Source organism: Cynoglossus semilaevis, chromosome 1, assembly GCF_000523025.1.
Source record: "Cynoglossus semilaevis isolate Cse_v1.0 chromosome 1, Cse_v1.0, whole genome shotgun sequence".
Classification (NCBI taxonomy): Eukaryota; Metazoa; Chordata; class Actinopteri; order Pleuronectiformes; family Cynoglossidae; genus Cynoglossus; species Cynoglossus semilaevis.
In genome coordinates, this window is record NC_024307.1 from 18,504,172 (window position 1) to 18,524,709 (window position 20,538).

The following is a 20,538-nucleotide window of genomic DNA, read 5'->3' on the forward strand; positions in this document are numbered from 1 at the left end:
GTTCCAGGCAGATCCTCAGAGCAGCGGCCGCAGCAGCCGCAGCAGAGGAGGAACAGGAGGAACAGGAGGAACAGGAGGATTTATCATTCTCAGATAAAGGCTCGCTCCTCGTCAACGCTCACTTTCACCCTCAGCGGTGAATTTATGAGACCTCTGACTCGAGCTGGTTACTGAACAACATGAGAGACTGTTGTGTCCACGCTGTTCATTTTCATCCAGAGGAGGCTGTTTACGCACACACACACACACACACACACACACACATGGACACACACATTTAATTGAATTACTGAATTTCTAAAAGTCCACGCAGAAACCTGGCTCTGAATAGAAACTGTTTAACTTTCCATTTATTATAGAGTCATTTGTGTTTGTGGCACAGCATATTCAACCTAACCTTTAGCTTCAGGATGTCTTTTAGCTGTTATTTTTTGAGCAAATTTCTGCTGCTGCTTTATTCAGTTTTACACCATTTTGGCTGCTGACCAACATGAGCTGTAGTTGAACCTGATTGGACGGTGTCCTTTTTTAAGGTGGTGACATCAGTGTTTTGATGATAAGAGTGCAGCAGGCCAATCAAGTCTGAATGGTGATTCTAGCCTTCATTCTGAGCGCCTGCGTCAGTGGGGGTTTGATAAGGTTAGTCTTCCACAGTCAATTACTCTGTCACTGCTTCGTCACAGAACAGAAGAGGAAATGGTTCAAATGAGAGATTAAAGAAAACATGCAGAGAAAGGAGCAGAAGAAAAGGGCTTCGAATTAATTTGGGGGGAAAAAGAGAGAGAGAGAAAGAGAGAGAGAGTTAAAATAGCTAAAAAAAAAGCTAAAAATAAAATTACATGAATTCAATGATTCAGATGACTTGGCCTCATTATAATTAATTAATCTTGGTTTTTATTAATTATTAAAATAATTATGTTTCAATTTCAATTTTATTCCCAATAAGTGTATTATGGGTAGTGTATTAAGTAACTGAATAACAAACGTCTAATTAGGTTAAATAAATATATTATGTCAATTGTTAAGAAATAATTAGTTGTGTCTCAACTTAAACCAACTCAGAACTAGCAGCGTTATAAGGTATGACAGAGAGGAGCACCATGAGGACAGAGAGGAGCAGCAGGAGGACAGAGAGGAGCAGCAGGAGGACAGAGAGGAGCAGCAGGAGGACAGAGAGGAGCAGCAGGAGGACAGAGAGGAGCAGCAGGAGGACAGAGAGGAGCAGCAGGAGGACAGAGAGGAGCAGCAGGAGGACAGAGAGGAGCAGCAGGAGGACAGAGAGGAGCAGCAGGAGGACAGAGAGGAGCAGCAGGAGGACAGAGAGGAGCAGCAGGAGGACAGAGAGGAGCAGCAGGAGGACAGAGAGGAGCAGCAGGAGGACAGAGAGGAGCAGCAGGAGGACAGAGAGGAGCAGCAGGAGGACAGAGAGGAGCAGCAGGAGGACAGAGAGGAGCAGCAGGAGGACAGAGAGGAGCAGCAGGAGGACAGAGAGGAGCAGCAGGAGGACAGAGAGGAGCAGCAGGAGGACAGAGAGGAGCAGCAGGAGGACAGAGAGGAGCAGCAGGAGGACAGAGAGGAGCAGCAGGAGGACAGAGAGGAGCAGCAGGAGGACAGAGAGGAGCAGCAGGAGGACAGAGAGGAGCAGCAGGAGGACAGAGAGGAGCAGCAGGAGGACAGAGAGGAGCAGCAGAGTTTAGTCAGCAAAAAAAGTAAACTTAAAAAAAAAAAGTAAAGTTCACCAGTGCACTGCCTGCACCTTGTAACAACATGACAACTAATCATGACCAACTAAAGTCAAACACTCAGTGTCTAAAACCAACTAATACAGAAACAGAAAACACTCGTCGATGAAAGACGCCTCTATAGGACAACAGCAGTACTACCAGTATTTGTGTACGTTTACTGTTCATTGCTCTGGGCTGTAATGGACCAGGCTTCTTGTCCGTCCACTGAATTACTGACTTAAAGTTATTAAACCTAGTTGAAATACATGCAAAGGTATTTTCAGTGTGTTGTGACAGTACATAAAACAGTGATTCTTCACCACAGGACAGTGGCCCAATTTAGTGCCGCCAGTGTAACCTTGAGGGCTGCAGGACTGCATGGGTTAAGGAGTAAAGGACAGGTCAGGGTTACATCCTAGAATCAGAGTCAGAAAAAGGAAAGCTAAATAATGATAATAATCTTATAGAAAATGTTAAATATGCAAAACAAATAAGAAAATGGTTCAGGAAAAAAACAGCTGACAGAGGTTAAAAGAAATCTGCACTTTTGCTACACAGCAAACTAAACAAAAGAGCACAACAGTGCAACACAAGCAAAAGCGACTAAATGTTTTCGGAGGGAAAAGGCTTGAAAATATCAGGGATAAAATGACCAGTGACAGAAGCAGATGTTTCACACTGTCATTAAGAAAAACACCTTCATCGAACTCCCACAACCATCAGCCCATCATCACTGGGACGCCTACACACTGCAGCAGGACCAGCAGCAGCAGCAGAACCGTTCTGAGTGCTGCTGCTGCTGCTGCTGCTGCAGATGTTGGAGTAGAACCTCCGACCTTCATCAGCTGAACAGTTTAAAAATAGTAAGAATTAATGATGATGGATCATTAAGTTCCTGCTTTATTGGATTTAATGGAGCTGAAACAGAATGTTGTTAAAATGAAAGCTGCTGATACACACACACCCACACACACTCACACACGCAAACACATGCACGCACCATTAACATCCTGAACAGGAGCAGAAAATAGTAACTGAACGGATCAGTGTGGAAGCAGAAGTAACAGGTCAGAAAAGGAGGAACGACTAAACGACTAAAACGTTGTTTTATAAATGTCCTTCTTGAAATCCATTTTTTAGATTTACCTCAGTGACACAAACTGACCACATGAGGCAGCACTTGACCCCACTGTTGGAATTCGTTAATGCTAACTGAGCTGCTGATGCTCCGAAACACCAAACACGGTCGATAGTTCAACATGACTTTCCTCTGATTTAAGACACTTTAATGGACAAATTCATCATCATCCTTTTTCAAAGATTTTTCTTTGCCTGATTTAGGAGTTGCTAAATAAAATGATCATTAATAAAATAAATGTTCATGTTTATGTTTATTATCGTTTCTTTCTTTCCTCAGTACAACCATCCATACCAGTTGAACAAGCAGGAATATTTTCAGCCTCAACCACGACTGCTCCAAAGTCTGAGCATTTATAATTGATCTTTTTTCTCATAGAGAACTCATTCCTGGGTTCCAGCAGAGAACGTTTCATCTTCAAGCCTCTTAACCGTCAGGTTAAACATTTCACTCTCAAAGTCACTCAGAGGTCAGATGTTTCTTTCCTCTGCAGTTTGGACTTTTCACTTTCAGGTTCCTTTAAGGATTTTTTTAAGGTCATTTTAAGTCTTGTTCATTTATGACTCCAACTCCACTTTCACCATCGTTGTTGAAAAGCAATCATCATAACAGCCGTCTGATTGAAGTGAATGCCAGGACTAATCAGCGCTGTCCTTTGCTACAGTCTGCTCTGTGAGAACAGGAGGTCTGAGTGGAAACCTTGACCAGGAGCAGGAGGTCTGAGTAGGCGATGGAAGGCTGAGCAGGAGGTCTAACCAGGAAGTCTGAACAGGAGCGGGAAGTTTTAGCAGGAGTGGAAAGTCTGAGCAGGAGGTCTGAGCAGGAGGTCTGAGCAGGAGGTCTGCCGAGGAGCAGTCCTCCCTCTTCATTATTATTCCCAGAATCCATTTATAAGGGCTGTTAAGCTGTGTTAATTGTGAGCAGTGGAGTGAAGAGGAGGAGGTGCTGACGGAGGCAGGAGGTAAAGTGGAGCAGAGATTGGACGCTGCTGGTTCCTGTTCCTCTCTGCTGAGAAGAGAATAGAGGTGTGTGAGTAATGATGCTGCTGCAGGAAGTGATCGGAGGAGGAGAAGTTTTCTGGAAAGTTCTCTGACTTTTATCTTTAATTATAAAAGCTGCAGCTGGATGGACTTTAACCAGTTCCGTCCAGAATGAAATCTTTTGAAGCAGCACAGACAACAACATCTCTTTAAATATAATTATGATAATAATAACAATAAAACAGTGAGATAAAAACAAAACAACATGAATGAACCCAAGGGGTAAGCCATACGTGAAGCGCTAAATACTTAAAGCTCTTTGAAAAAAAAAAAATGTTTCAAGACGCTGTTTGAAAGACCCCACAGTCTGTGATGCCTGAGGTGAACAGGAAGGGAGTTCCACAGCCTTGGGGCAGTGCTTTAGAACGCCCTGTCTTACATGGTGGGGAGTTTAGTCTTGGGGAGAAGGAGGAGGTGAGCGTGTGTGGTCCAAAACTGTCTGGTTGTTGTGTGAGGTGAGTTCAGTCAGGAAGTCGGGACACTGCCATGTAGACACTGAAAGATCGAAGGACAGATTCTGAACTGGGTGGGGAGTCAGTGGAAGGACAGGAGGATCCAGGTGACCTGATCATATTTGCGCCTCCTCAAAAGGACGTTGGCATTTCTCTTCTGAACTGTGCTGGAGGTTTTGGATGCTCCTGCCAGAGGGCTGGATGAGGAGGGCACAGAGGTGTACCACTGCTGTAATGCTTGAATGATAACAAGCCTCCAGTCACTAGGTGGCAGCATCTCATATGGTAGTTTGTACAGATAAAAATACACACGTTATCAGGTTCTCAATAGTAGTGCTCAAATGATAGGTGGAGGTCAGATTTGACTCCACGGAAGTAAGGCTGAGTATCATCTGCATAACTTAGCATACTCAGCTCTACCACTGAGGACAGACTGGAACTATTGGAACTATTGGAACTATTGGAACTATTGGAATTCAAGTCAATGGTGTCAATGGCGTGAGTTTGATGGCCTAGAAGTATTTTGTGCAACTAATTTATAATTTAAAGTGTTTTTGTCCTCAGGGGGGCAGGATCGTCTAAAACCCACACCAAGTGTGTTGTCGTAGTATTCCACACATTCATCAGCAGACGGAAATTGAGAGCACAGGTTGTCCAGGTCATTGGAAAGAGCAACAGGATTGATTTGGACAGTGACGTTGTAGTTTGGAGAACAGCCCAGCCGTGTTAAGTCTATGACCTTGTGAGACACCCATATCATATACTTGGACATTCTCCATAGGAACGGAGTCAGTAATGAGCAGATGTGGAGGGCGTGTGGGTTCTCTCATGTGAGACTTAAATCACGTCCATGTGTATATTTAAATCTCCAAGAGGGCGGGGTGACATGAGTAGGTCATTTACATGTCTGACATGAAAAGCTGGTGTGGAGGTTTTGGTTGCTGGTAAAAGTAGTGTCACTGGGAGAGGATGTTTACATTTAAATGCTAAGCAGTCCAATAAGGGCACAGTGGGGCCTGATGAGATACAGGGACTTGTTGGAGGGCAGAGTGATGGATGGCAGCCAAACACCCACTACAGCCTTCCTCCTCCATCAGCAGGACTCATTCAACACCAAGTATAAATCTAGTATGACTTATTTGTCAGAGATTGGGTGTTACGTAATTCTAGTTTAATGGGTGAAGTGGTAGCAGGTTTGCCAAAAGGATGGAGAATTTTCAGATCCATTCTGGGTTTTCACTCTGGTTTCTCTACTGAGGCTACTGATCCACTCCTGGTGTTCCACTGCACCTCCTCCACTGTCGTTCCATATCTTCTAGAGGTCCTAGCCCTGGCCTCGCTCTGATGACTTGTCAGATGTTAATGCCATCCTGTCACTGACCAGAATGATTGGACGGAGCTGCCATTTCTGGTGTGAACAAATTTACTGCGAGACCCTCTGAGGGTGTAGTGAGGTTGTCAGAGGAGGTCCAGCTGTCTGAGTGCAGCGGTGTCGAAGGGGACTCACTGGTCTTTGAGAGCCATGAGTGGCAGTGGTGAGTACCAGGGCGTTTTGCCAGGTCTGATGTACTAGCTGGCAGGTCGATAGCCAGCCCATGTGACTGCAACAACCAGTCCTGGAAAACTATGTGACGGTTCACAGAGAATCTACACCTGCCCAGCCAGGGAGAGGGTTGTCACCACTGGTGCAAACAGCACAAAAACACTCAAAGAGCGTGAAAACCCACAGATATACACCGAGCACCGCAGAGGCAGAGCCAACAAGTTCATCTCCTGTCTGTTCTGACATGTTTCCAGGAGCTGTGCCGTGGGATTTACAGTCAAGGTGTTTTTGACGCATAGACTCACTGGTCGTTGATGGAGCGCAGATGCTGAAAAGTGACTTTTCCTACAGTTTGTTGTCGTTCGAGCTGTGGTGGTGATGAGGAGCAGCTTCAGATGTTTGTCTGCTGCACTGGCTGGACTCTAAAGGTAAGTCATGAAACATGGAGTCGTACCAGAGCCCTGGACTCTCCTTGACCAAGATGTCTATGTCTGCAGAACAGGGATCTGTGTGTGTGTGAGTACGTGTGTGTGAGTATGCGCTGACACCGCACTGAGATTGGCGTCATCAATTAAAAAGCCTGCAGATGTGACACACACTCACTTTCTTCCGCTGTGACTTATGGACCTAATAAGAAACTTCCAGAAGCTCAAAGTGTTCACAGTTAAAGAATCGTCGACCTGACTATCAGTGAGTGGCAGAGGTGTCGCTCGCTCGCTCGCTCTCTCTCGCTCTCTCTCTCTCTCTGTGTGTGTGTGTGTGTGTTCCGTGAAGGACATTAAAAGTAAAAGCAGCTCATTTAGAGGCAGCTGTTTGATGATGAAGCTGTTGGTTTTAATGAGGACGTGACTGAAACCACAGCTGTGCTCCAGCCCTACCTGCTCACATGTTTGCCAAACTCCTGTCTCATCTCTTCTTTAACCTTTAACACGCTCTGACGGATGATGAAGGATACCATCTTCCTTTCCTGAGATAAATAAACACCTTTCATGTTTAAACAGCATCAACAAGGATTCCTTTTTTGTTCATATATTGGAAAGTGAAGAAGTGCCTCGAGGCAAACCATGGTCAGGATGAATTCCTAATTCTTTTGGAGTGGTCGACAGGGAATTATGTTCAGACAAAACGATGCAATATTTACTAAATTTGGTTAGTATTTGTTTCCACTAACTTTTGTCTCACGGCTCCATATTTGTTCATGCGGACCTGAATTGATGATTTGCTTTTCAGGCTGGTTCACTGAACCAGAATATTCATCTCCATCTGTTTCTGAGCAGGTGCCTCAAAATCTTATGCTGAAAGAAGAAAAGAAAGAGTCCATGGATAGAACTCCTACAGTAAAGGAGAGAGAGCTTCAGAGCTGGAGGCTGGAGAAAACACCTGGCTGGTTATCTCACTCATGACAATCATTCACACTGTAAAACAGGTGCATTTTGGGAGAATGAGCTGGTGAAGTGAGCCTGCCTTTAGATAATCGTCACAGTTGGAGTTGGAGGTTCTCCATCTCTGCAGGGATACTGGATTAAAAGCTATTCCTGCCCCTGCACAGTGTGTAATGGACTGAAGGAGCCCACGGTGCCCTGTGGGTCCGGGGTTTCAACCACAGTTCTGGGATTAGTTCTTAAAGGCTGAGGGATGATGTGAATAATAATGAGTCTAAACCGGTCAGAGGTTTATACACCTGAGGTCTCCAACCACTGGGCTGTGGACCTGTAGAGGTACATAGGTAATGATAATGCTCTTCAGCCAAGCACAGGTTTATGGATCACGAGCCTCTCACCACCTGACACCACACTCATCCACATCCATCTGTTGTTTATTTCTGTTGTTGTAGTTACGCTGCAGCTACAGACTGTAACTGGTGATTAGTTTCTGTCTTTATCAAACACCGTCAGCTAAATTTACTTTACTGTTAATATAATATGTACAATATATAAATATCTGAGCGTCGAGCGGAAGGAGACAGCTTTATTTTTATTTAGCATCTTAACGTCATCCGTCTGCTCACAGGCAACGGAAATGTTTTAGCTCTGATGTTTCCAAGCGGCTGAGCTCATAGCTCACAATTATTATTATCATTCATGTATTAAAGATTCTCTTTAAAGACTTTGAAATCCATTAAGTACAGAGGATGAACAAAATGTGTAGAATTGCTTCTCAGACAGACCTGGATGTTTCCTGTCACTGGTGGATGGATCGTGTGTGTCACTGGGAGGGTCAGTTTTCCTCCAATGTGCAGATTAAAGGACTGGTCCACTGAGATGGAAAACCTGTAGAGAACGATCTTCAAGACCAGAAGAGACAAACGATTATCTATCATTCAAAAAGCTAACCCCCTGGAGTAGTATCAGTAGTTCACTCTTCACCAACTGTAACCTTTACCTCAGGGCCTGAACACACCAGGGCCAGCTGCTCCATGTCAGGCTAAAGCACCAAGTGCACTCCTGCCTTGCTCACTGGCCTGGACTGTTGTGGTTAGGACTAGACTAACTTTGTAACTATTTTTCAAAAACATTTCAAAGTATTGACAGTTAAAAACCTCGTGTCAGTGTGTTTGTTTGACAGCAGATCACATTACTGATAATCAGATTCACTATTAAATCTGGGCGTTATCTGACTTGTGGTAAAATAGAACTGTAGAGTTTGTTGTTCTGTTTTTTTCTGTGCATCTTCGTCTGCTCAACAGAACAGTGTGAGTGCAGGACTGTGTGAGTGGCTGAATGAACACACACTCACACCTCCTCCTGCTGTGACTGAGCTCAACACTGATCTTAGTTTCCTGCTGTGAAGAGTTTGTGTTGCACTCAGATTTACAGCAGCACCAGTGATACAATGAGCGCACACACACACACACACAGTTTTACACTCATATATTTATATAAATATCTACAATTGCACATTCACAACATTCTACATTTACACTTTAGGGGCCTTTTGTCATGTTAACAGCTGTGTTCTTCCTACAAACACTGGATTCCTCTGTTTTCATGGCGGTCTGTCTGTGTTCCACAGTTTCCTCCTAAAATGATTTTTGCTGCATTGCAGTTCAATCCATCGCAGCTCACCTTCTCTTTTTACCGTCAGCCATTTACTGGTGCTGCATGAAAATTACAAATCAGCAGTCGGCGACACTCGGTGTCATGTTTTCAAACAGCTAAAGAGTAAAAAGAGTGTGAGAGAAAAGAGAGACGACGCAGCAGCATCTAACACCTGCAAATGGAAAGTGTCACGGCGTGATAACGGAGCAGGAGGAGGCAGGAGGCGTAGAACACACACTCACGTCGGCAGGGCTGCAGCCTAATGAGTTTTTCAGCCACACTCCACTCAGATGGAAATAAATGAGTGGCAGCGGAGAACAAACCGGACCTTCTGACCCGGCAGAAGATCCAGGACGTCTCAGAGGCCGTACATTTCATTCCTCTCAGTGACCCCGGTTCTTACAGAACATCATAAAACGAGTCACCGCCACGGCTGGGCGCCCGCCTCCGTCTGTGATTTAGAACCCAGGGACGACCACAGACACCCGGGGCAGCCTCGCATGACTGGAGGCGAAAGAAACAGGAAACTGACCACCTCAGCTCCTCAAGGGTATGAGAGGAGGAGGAGGGAAGGATTTTGGGCAGGAGGTGAACAGAGGTGAGGAGGTGCAGGAAGTGGGTTTCACTAATAAGGATTCACAGTTGTTCACCTGTGTCAGTGTGGGGAGGGGAGAGAGGAGAGAGTAAATCAGATTTACAGGCTTTTCACCTCGGCTGTGCTGAGCTGCTGATTCCAGCCTGTGTGTGTGTGTGTGTGTGTGTGTGTGATCCATACCAGAATTTTTTAACCAATAAGATTCCTTATTATCTTTTGTTTTTATTTTTTGGTTTCAGGTGTCAAAACTTTGTGTTTTTCTTCTTTTAACCCAATGAAACACATGTCAAATACTGGCCATGTAACAACGTTAACATGTATTTGTCACAGCATTAGTCAAAGAAAATTAGATCTTACTATAATCTGAACTATAATGTGAACAAAATAGTTTAATTGCTACCATTGTACTGACAAAGACGTCTAGTGGACTTGGAGCATGGAGTCACCGCTCTCTTCTGGTCATGTGACATGAATGGATCAGTTCAATTTGCCGTTGGGGGGGGGGGGGTGCAGCACAAAGGCCTGTATGTAAGTGACATGAGCTTTTATCATTTATCAATCATTATCAGTACTTTATGACTCATTTATACGCAGTCGATACTCATGTGAATATTGATATATATCGATACCATGAAATTGATACTCCATCACTTAATTATTACCACAGGTTTGTCTGAAGTGCAGAGTGAGGTTCAGCTGTAGAAAATGTTTCCTTCTCATTTGTTTGTTTTAAAGAAAAATACTTCCTCCCCAGTTTTTATTTGACTAATTCTGTTACTTGTGATTTCGCAGTATCCAGTAATGAGGCTCTCTTCTCTTCTGCTGTTTTTTTTACTCTCTCTCTCAAATGCATCATTATTTGCAGAATACTGTTCTTAGTAGGAAAGGTGAAGTGATGGAAAACTGTGCCGAGACACAAACCTGAACGGATTCAAGAATTTCGTTTTTTGTCTGTGATTAAAGTCTGGAGAGAAACAGTTGCATTTTGTTTTGTTTTAGGTCAACATTAGCAGTACTACATTCATATACTTACATGTATTTTGATGCTGATGTCTGATGTTGGGGTCCCTTCTCCTCCGTCTACGAAAGAAAGTCTCTCAAAGATGGAAGAAAAGTGTTGCTCCAGTTCCTGCTGTCTGTTGTATAAGGCCTGGGGTGATGACTCACCTGTGGAGAAAGAGTGAAGTGTAAAGTTGATTTGTTCCTCCTCAAATATTTCATAACTGCTCATGAACAGTCTGGGCTAAAGGACTGTTCTCACAGTGATGGAATGATTGTGGAGGACGCTCGGATTTAAAAAAAAAGGCTCCTATGGGAATCGAACCTTTGATCCTGTAATTACAGGACGTCTTTGTTCGAACCTGACACTTTTAACTCCTGGTGCTGTTCAAGGTTGACATGTCTATAATCCATTTAGAGGAGTGGGTGAGGGAGAGAGAGAGAGAGAGAGAGAGAGAGAGGTGAGTCAGAGCTGCATTACAGATGAAATGGTCCGTGAACATCAGGAGGAGGAAGGTCAGCTCAGACAAAGTGAACCTGATGTGATCTTCTGTTGGAGACACTGTCCACGGTCTAACTCTGACTTTGACCCTGACTCTGACACCTCCCACATCTGTCAAAGTCACACAGCCAGGTAAAAGAGAGAAATATATGTTTTGTTCCAGACACAACAAAAGGTGGAACTTCTCCCTTTAAGCTCACTCGGTGTTTTCACCTTTGTGTCTGACCGTAGATCGACTGACTTAGAAATAAACATATCTATATCTGCTGCTGGACACAATATTATAATACAATATTCTTCTGGATGACATGGGGGAGATCAGATTATCACTGTGCTCTTCTTTGATTCTCGGACCTCCATCTTGACCAACGCCATCAGGATGCAGAGGTTTGACGTTTATGACATCACCTGTGGATGAACCACCAGGTGATGTCATTCAAATAAATACATTATTAAGTTAAGGCTCCTCCTGCTCCTCCTGCTCCTCTGGGTGATGAGGGGCAGCATCAATTTACTGTGCTTGAACCTGGGCTCCTGAACGTGCCTCCTCAACACTGCTCCTTCTCCCTGGATGCTCTCATTAGTGAAGCTGCTGAAGAAGCAGCTCCAGCACACATCCATTATTTACTCTCCGCTGACTCTGACTCCATGTCTTTTTCTTCATATTCACTTTGTTTGTTTCTTCTATAACATACCATTGATCTGAGTGGTCAAACTCACGGCCATCTCACTTTCTTGTAGTTCCTGAGGAAACTGAGTTGCTCAGATGTGTATGTGCCCTGAAGGTGTTGAACATTTTCCATCAGTTTTCACACCGTGAAAGCGACTGCGTTCCTGTGGATCAGTCGGATCTGTTAATGATCTCTGTGACTGCCTGACTTCAACGTTCTTTTATTGTTTTAATCACAGGAGCCTCCATCGGTTAAAGTCTTCACAGAAAACCGTTATTAAAATATGGACTATTTCACTTCACCTGATTAAAGAGGGCATTTTCTGACTCTTTAAACCTGAAACAAAAGAAATAATTAGAATGATAACAGCTGTGGACAGAGAACCCAGCCATAATTATGTGTGGAACTGAAGTGAAATAAAACTACATCAAGTAGTGTTTCATTAAATGCTGAATAATAAGAGCTTTAAAGGCTGATCTCAGACGGCAGTGAGGGAAGGGAGTTAAAAAATTATTAGCCACAGTTTTAAAACCAAAAGTTCCCTTTTTTTTTGTTCACAGCAACATTTCCATATAATACACCAAGAACAAAAGAGATTTTTCCCACTAAGATCAAACATTTATGTTGATTTCCATAAAAAACATACAGATTTTAAAGATGTCTGTTCATTTAATTCTATACTCTTTATAGATGCACAGATGCATCTGACCAACATTGATAATGTTAGCTGCCCTCGGCCATCAGGAAACTGACTCTGATAATTCACCGCTAGTGAATTCTAAATACATTAGCGCCACTGTATATACGTGAATTCTAAATACATTAGCGCCACTGAGAAATATTTTAGCGTCTCTCGGCACAAAATTATGATAAAAAAACTGTGAAAAAGAGAACTTTTACATTTTATTTATTTTGCAGTTGTTTTTAAATTTACGCTCAATGTATTTTTTATTTTTCAGAAAATCTTTTTTACTGGACAATGTAGGTTCGTCCTCAAAAACCCAATTGAGTACGTTTTTGTTTATCAGATTAAAATCACAAATTATGTTGTTGGTCAGTGTAAGTAGCGAAATAATCTTCTCATAGAAGTGTCAGCAGTCTAAGAGGGCTTTTCAAAGCTACTAGTTAAGGCAATGTCACAATCTGCTAAACAGGTTAGCAACAAACAATTTAAATGATTAACCACAACCAAGAGTAAAAATGTTCCTTTTACAGACAGTTTGAAAAGACTGAGAAGAAACTTTAACCAAGCAGCCACTCATTAAATGCAGAACAAACAGTTCTATTCAGTCACCTCTTCTTTTTTCTCTTTGATGATCCGCTGAATACTGGTCCGAGATATAATTTGGGTCACGACCCAACAGTTGAGAATCATTGCTTTGAACAATCTAATTGAGCTCGCCTTGACCCTAACCCTTTCCACAATTCTCATTGCTCTAGTCTGTGTCTCTGATTGGTCTTACACATAACACACACTGCTCTGTATTTTATTTGTGTTCAGAGTCTGTGGTGTAAAAGCAGCTTTCAGCGTGTGTGCCCACATTCTGTTCTGAAAAGCTTTTATTCTCCCGGCTATTTCATGTGCTTTGGCTCTGATCAGAGTCTGAGCTGCAGCTTAATCACAAGGACACGTGATAGAAACAAACCGGCAGTCGTGAAAACGGACTATTTTTTAAATCCAGGGCAAATGAAGACAGTTTCATATAAGAGTGATCTCACCTGCTGTTTCCCCCACAGATCACGCACTTTCTGCTCTGTTATGAAAATAAATCTAGTCTGCTCCAGAGCAGCTCTGATTTCATCATCTCTGTTGTTTCTCCACAGTGAAACATCACACACACTCATACTGACACGGGTTCAATGAGGGGAGTGAAGAAAACTCTGCTCACTCCACATCACTGCAGCTGCTTAGAGGACAGTGGAGAAAACACTACAATTACCTACTGTATGTTCTGGACTGACACCAATGTTAAAAACCAGACACATTTATAGAACAAAAACAACATTTTTTTGTGTACATTTTTAGTTGACTTTTAAGATAACCTTCATTCACATGATGGTCTGTTCTGAAAAATAACTTCAGGCGTCCTCTTAGACTGCTGACCAATCAATGGAAAGATTTTTTTTCTGTTTGGTTTTAGCCTGATAAACAAAAACATACTGAATGAGATGTTTTTTAGTACGAACAATTTTCAATAAAAATATTTTGAAAAATAAAAATACACTGTGAAAATGTTTTCCAGGGTTGTTTTTTTTTTTTTGCCTGATTAGACACTAATATATTTATAATTCACCATCAGTGAATTATCGGTGTCTGTTTTCCTGATTCAAACCACTGAATAATAATCAATCTTTCCTGTGCTGCTGTGATGAAGTGCTGACACAGCTGATCAGATTACAATAGATTTATTCATTCATGCGTTCATCCATCTTCGACCTCAACTGGACAGTGCTGCAGTCCATCAGAGACAACAACCAGTCAAAATCACATTAACACCTGTGGTTAGTTCAATTAACCTAATCCTTAATCTGCATCTCCACACATAAAGACCAACAGTTAGAGCTGGGAATTGAACCAGGGACTTCTCTTGCTGTCAAGCAGGAGTTCCAACTGATCCTCCTACTAAAATAAATACCAAGGTCCAACGTGGGAGAAACAATATCACCTGATATGATCATCATATCATCAGGACAATTGATCTAACTCAGAGGTGTCAAACTGAAATTCACAGTTGGCCAAAATTAAAAAACTGGGATGAAGTCATGGGCAAAATTTAATATTTATTGAAAAATTGACAGCCATTGTGCATGTTTTCACTTTTCTCCAGATCTGTAATGTAGAAGTTCTTCATGTGAAACCAAACTTTAGTTTTGCGTAAATACTGAATCTGGATCAACCAAATCAAAACTAAATATTATAAACGCATGAAAAAATGTAATAAAACACACATCAGTGGTGTTTGTTTCTTATTATGTCTCTTTATCTCTAGCCTTTCCAGTTCCTTTTTAGTACATATTTGATCTCGCGGGCCATATATTATTATATTGCGGACCAGATTTGGCCCCCGGGCCTGAGTTTAAAACACAGTAAACACAGTAGCTTCACTTGTATGGACTAAGGTTCTGTTGAAACCATCCAAGGACCTGTGGACATCCCACAGCTTCAAACAGAGAACTCCATTCACAGCTTATATCCACCCGATCTCAACAGTTTGGAAAAACTATTATTACTCCCTTAACTTTCCACTGCATCCACTTTTCCAGCCTCTGTTTTTATTTTAAACCAATGCCATGAATCCTCAAACGGAAACAAACTCACTCTCTCCACAAATAACTCCTGATAAGATGGTCCTGGAATCAGTTTGTTCAGCACTTTTCCGGTGCTATCAGGACACGCTCTCTCCCACACCAGCGGCAGCCTCAGAATAGCATTGATTTCCAGCAAACATTTACTCACCACACATGTGAATAATGTGTGGAAGTGCTGCAGGTGATAGCAGGAGATATGGAGGCAATTACACTGTAATAGATTCAATCTGGAGCCAAGAGAAACATAATTGGAGAAGGAGGCGCTGCCTACAGGCCAGAATATTCTATATCGTCCCTATGATTATAGACACTCGACACAGCGTGCTGCTGTTTACAATTTCAAATCAGCACAAGAATGGCTTAAGCACTGCGCTTTAGTTTAGCGCACTGATTGCGTGTGTCAATTTGAAAACACCCTGTTATTTTCTCCTTTCCTGCTCGGCCGGTTATCAAAAGGAAACGGCGCCTCCACATCAGCCGAGTCGTGTTCGGAGCAAATGCAAATGACGGAGACGTTAGGGAGCAGAGCCCAAAGAAATGAGGTATTCAGAGCTAACGGCCAGGTCTTTGCTCTTTTCAATAAACGTACCCAGCATTTAGCTGACGCCGATGTTCACAGGCTCTCAACAAAACAAGGGTTCAGGGCTGAAGTGGTTGAAATTACAACGAGAAGCTGGGGGAAAATAAGGAAGATTCTGTCGTGTGTTTTCGTCTGTGAACTGCACACAGTTATTACAAAGTGCTGAAAAATCTCAGACAGAAGTGAAAAGTAAAGTTAAAATATCGAAATAGACCAAACACGACCAGTCATGAAGTCACTGTACCTGAAATAAACGGGTTTAAAGCGACCTCAACTCAGGCTTTTCGTTGTTACGCTGCCGTTTCCGATTCGTTAAGAAAGTCTTGTTCCATCCGACGTACAGTGTTAAAAGTTGGCTACTAGTTCGACTTTCTTTACATTCCTGGTTGTACGTCATACGTTGGATTGTGCTACATTCACTTTCCTTTGTTTGTGTTGTTTTTTGTTTTTTGTTGGTAACTTTTTGCCCTTCATTCTGGCTCCCAGGTGTCAGTCAGACTCTTCTGATGTTTTTATGTCCTAGATCACTGATCTCTCTGAGTACCACCATGATGACCAACATTAGAATACAGCAGCAGAGGAATTCACTGTTAGCTTCCACCACAGGAAAGAGGTTTACAAAGATGTTTACGTTTAAATGTTGTAATCATTGTGCATGATATGTTTCAGATTTATTCAGTTGAAAATATAAATGTGAAAATATGAATTTTCCCCACTTACTACTAAAGAGCGCTCACATGCGTACCACAGTTTGAGAACCACTGTGTTAGCGTACGTGAGTGCAAAACTCGAGGTAAGTCAAGGACCTTCTGTATTAATGATAACCACAAAATAATAACCTCATTTCTATTCATCCCTCAAACCTAACTGACCGTTGCGGGGGAACGCAGCATTTTCCACTCATTTCATTCTAACAATATTCTCTTCTTAATGAAACACATTTTAATATCAGCTCAGTGATTTCAGGACCAACATCTTCACAGCAGACACATAATCCCAAGGAACCAATCTCCACAGTCATTTTAACAGACCACTAGAAATGCTGGACACTAGGGAGCACACGGAGGTCAGGAGGTCATGGTTACATCATGGTGCAGGAGGAACCGGAGGAGCAGGAGGTCAGAACTCAGCGGAGTAATGAGCGAGGGGGAAAAAACTAAAATGAACAACAGGCTACTGTGGATGCATGACACGCGGCACAACACCGTGTTATTTATTATTTTGCGACGCTCCCTGATTCCTGACCACAGATGCCAGGTTCTCGCCTCACATTCATTTATTCTGGAGGTGAAGCACCTGCAGCAGATCAGCAGTGAAGCTGCATCACTGGATGTGGATCAGCTCAGACACCGTCAGAGTGGAGATGGACAATTCTGAAGAAACCCAGTTATTAAAAATATAAACTCTGCTCTCCAGGAAAACAGTGAACGACGATTAAATTCAACAACCAACTAAAGGAAGAGGGAAGCGGGGGTTTCTTGAGAAAGGTGAAAGAAGAAAACTCAAACTGTTCTACCCAGTCTGTATACAAACAGAAACAGTCTATACCAGTGATTCCCAGCATTCTTTCTACCAAGGAACGGTCGGCTGGGACCGGCCATTAGTACGGACCGGTGGCTTCTTCCCAGCATTCTTTCTACCAAGGAACGATCGGCTGGGACCGGCCATTAGTACACCGATCATTGAGGGAATTTTAAGGATCAGTACATTTTCAGATTTTTTTATGATTTTCAATTTTTTTTTTTAATGTATTTTATAGCATTGTCGTTGAGATTGCAAAGGGCGACCCCAGCCAGTTTGGGGGTCCTTGGCCTGGAAAGGTTTGGGAAGCCCTGATCTTAGCCACCAAGCTAACAGCACAAAACAGGCAGCAGTTTATTTTCTACATCTCACTCACAAACTCCACACATGGCTGACATGGAAAATACCCTCAGGCAATTTTGAAATGTGTTGTCAATAATAATAATAAAAAAATGTTGTTCTGAATTTTAAATACTTCACCTAGCGTTAAAGCTAGGTGAGACAGAAGTAACCCCATTCTCTGAGCTGAGTGACTTTTAAAGATCATGTATGAATCACTGTGACAGACCGAGCTGTGGGAAACACACCAAAGCTGTAATTACAGCTAATGTCTTTCAGGATGAGCTCATACCGTCAGACACAACTGGGTCCAGGAGATTCCTGTTCGCTCCTGCTGCCACAGTACTTTCTAACGCTCACATTTCTCCTTCTGCTGACCACAGGCTTTTACCTGCTCTGCAGATATTTCATGCAGATTTTGTGATTATTCTAACTGTGTGCAGACAAAAATGTGCGAGTGAGGAAATTTAAGACCACTGCTGCAGACTTTATTGGATTTCTGTTTACCACGGATGGAAACAGTAGGCTGGGTCAACCCTAAGATAGAGAGGTCACCACATTATCACAAAGGTCACATTTAAACCTACAGGCCGTTTAAAGCCGGTCCACAGGCTCTGACCCTCAGATGGACGTCCACCCACTGTGCTGTGTGTTGTAGGCGTGGTGTACAGTATCCTGATCCTCGGTGAGGGCAGTGTAAGGTCAAGAGTTAAGACCCGGTCACTGCTCAGTAAAGGTTAATCTTTGACAACACCAATGTTATGTTTCCTATAACAACACGCAGCAGCTGATGTTGCCCTGCAGACATTCACTGATGGTCATGGGGTGTAAGTTCAGTCCAGTAGAAGAAGACGTTTACTGTCAGATATTGACAGAAGGTTGCTGGTTCACTCATTAACATTTGAAAAAGAAGATGGGTAATTTGGCTAATAAAACGTTAGTACCACAGTTGATGTCATCAGTCACTGTGATACTGTACTGTACTGCAGTGTAGTGTACTGAGCTGTACTGAACTGTATACTGTATTTAAGTATTCCAGAGACACTCACATGACATCATCCAATCAAATTGAATAGTGATGAATTCTTTAATGGTCTGAGGACTGACTGCAGAACCTAAATTAAATAAAACACAACCAAGAACATAAAAGATGTAAAGGCTGGACCAATGAGAAGGACGAAGCAGAGAAGAAGGAGGAGGGAAAAGAGGTTGAGGTGAGGTGGAAGAGGAGGGTGATGAGTGGGAGGAGGTGGAGGAAGAGGAAGATGAAGAGGAGGAAGAGAACAGATGGATGAGCATCGTCCTTGTGTTTGAAGACGTCTTTCCTCACGGCTATAGGGATTATTATCAATGTAGGCACATGTGCACACGCATGTACGCACACACACACACGGACGCATATGCACACACATCAGCCCTGAGCTCAATTAGTTTCATATAGTCATTGGGCAGCAGCAGTAACAGCAGCAGTAACAACAGCAGTAACAGCAGCAGTAACAACAGCAGTAACAGCAGCAGTAACAACAGCATCAACAACAGCAGCAGTAACAGCAGCAGTAACAGCATCAGTAACAACAGCAGCAGTAACAGCACCAGTAACAGCAGCAGCAGTAACAGCAGCAGTAACAGCATCAGTAACAACAGCATCAGTAACAACAGCAGTAACAGCAGCAGTAACAACAGCAGCAGTAACAGCAGCAGTAACAACAGCATCAGTAACAGCAGCAGTAACAGCAGCAGTGTTACAGTAACCAGCAGAATCTAGCAGAGTGCATTTTACCATTATTTAAATGTTTCCTTGTTCTAAACTAACAGAGAAACTGTAAAAGTACTTCTAAACCACGGCAACTGTAATGGAAAAGAATGAGTGAATTAAATTTGTGTTAAAGACTGGGTTCAAATAAATGACCTCCCTGAGAACTCAGAGCCACTGGAGTGAGACATCAGACATTACAAATCGATCCCTGTTTCTGCTGTTAGAGCAGGAACATGTTGACAGAGAAAGTGTTTCCAGCGGTGGACGGAGATAAATGCCAGAGTGATTGCGACCATCTTTGAGATGCAGCTCAGCTGTTAGTGTTTACTCTAATGGTCCTGTAATCACCAGTGTTCTGTGGAGAAGGTGGGACCTCCTGCTGAGCCGCACCTGGACCCTGTTCCAGACCAACAGTATTGGCAGAAGAGAAGATTCTCATCAGGATGACAGATCAATGACAAACACAGCGGGGGATAAAAATGACAAGAACAGAGGACAGACGGAGACGTTTGGACAGTTTAACAGGACCATGTCTTAGGTCCAACACCTCCGTTCATCATGGTGGAGTGTCAGCACTGCAGCCACTGTGTCACACGACCAGACAGACCAAACATAACAGACCAGGAGACACAACCAACTTTAGGAAAAAAAAAAACAACATTTTTTCCACAGGGAACATCTTCGGCAGGAGCAGAAAATGTTCTCCACTCAGCCCCACTTCAGGTACAAATCCAGAGGGACATGACTGCTGTTAGCTCTAATGTTGGGAGGGACAATTTGCATAAATATGCTAGGGGAAAAAAACGCTGGATGAGAGAAGCTTAGTGCCATTTGCCATGTGTTAAAGTATAACTGAACGTTTACTAATAATTAGCCAAAAGATGTTGATCAAACTAGTGTCCATTTGGCTAGTTAAGCATAAGGAGCCAAGACCACAAAAAAAAACACCAACACAGTCAATAATAATAATAATAATAAAGCTAAAACTTAGTCAGTGAATTAAATAAAATTAGTCCAAATATAACTGAACCTCTAGAACCCCACGGACACTGGGATGTACTAAAGGTAAATCAAACATAGATCCATGACGTAATATAACAATATACAGTATATATATACATGTATACATACACATATATATTTACAACTATATATATGTTATATATATAACATATATTATTGTAAAGTTTATTTACAAAAAAAAGCGAGACACATTAAAACCCAGACATTAAATAGAGCCGTTTAAGAAAATAAATAAATAAATGAAAACCCATTTTGTTAAAGGAAGAAAACTGTTGACGTTTTTAAAGCAGTTCAATAAAAAGAAGGTT

General features: G+C 42.5%; 1 long non-coding RNA gene across 2 annotated transcripts; it reads right to left on the bottom strand.

Moving 5' to 3' along the window:
- Positions 1 to 2,713: 2,713 nt before the first annotated feature.
- Positions 2,714 to 16,064, bottom strand: LOC112487135 (uncharacterized). Of its 2 annotated transcripts, XR_003049938.1 has the most exons (4): positions 15,836 to 16,064; positions 10,564 to 10,697; positions 8,065 to 8,181; positions 2,714 to 3,870 (listed from the first exon to the last, which is right to left on the bottom strand). It is a non-coding gene; the product is annotated as an uncharacterized LOC112487135 (long non-coding RNA). The 2 variants fall into 2 exon arrangements; XR_003049937.1 differs by lacking the exon at positions 2,714 to 3,870 and having other exon boundaries at positions 6,168 to 8,181.
- Between the last annotated feature and the right edge of the window lie 4,474 nt (positions 16,065 to 20,538).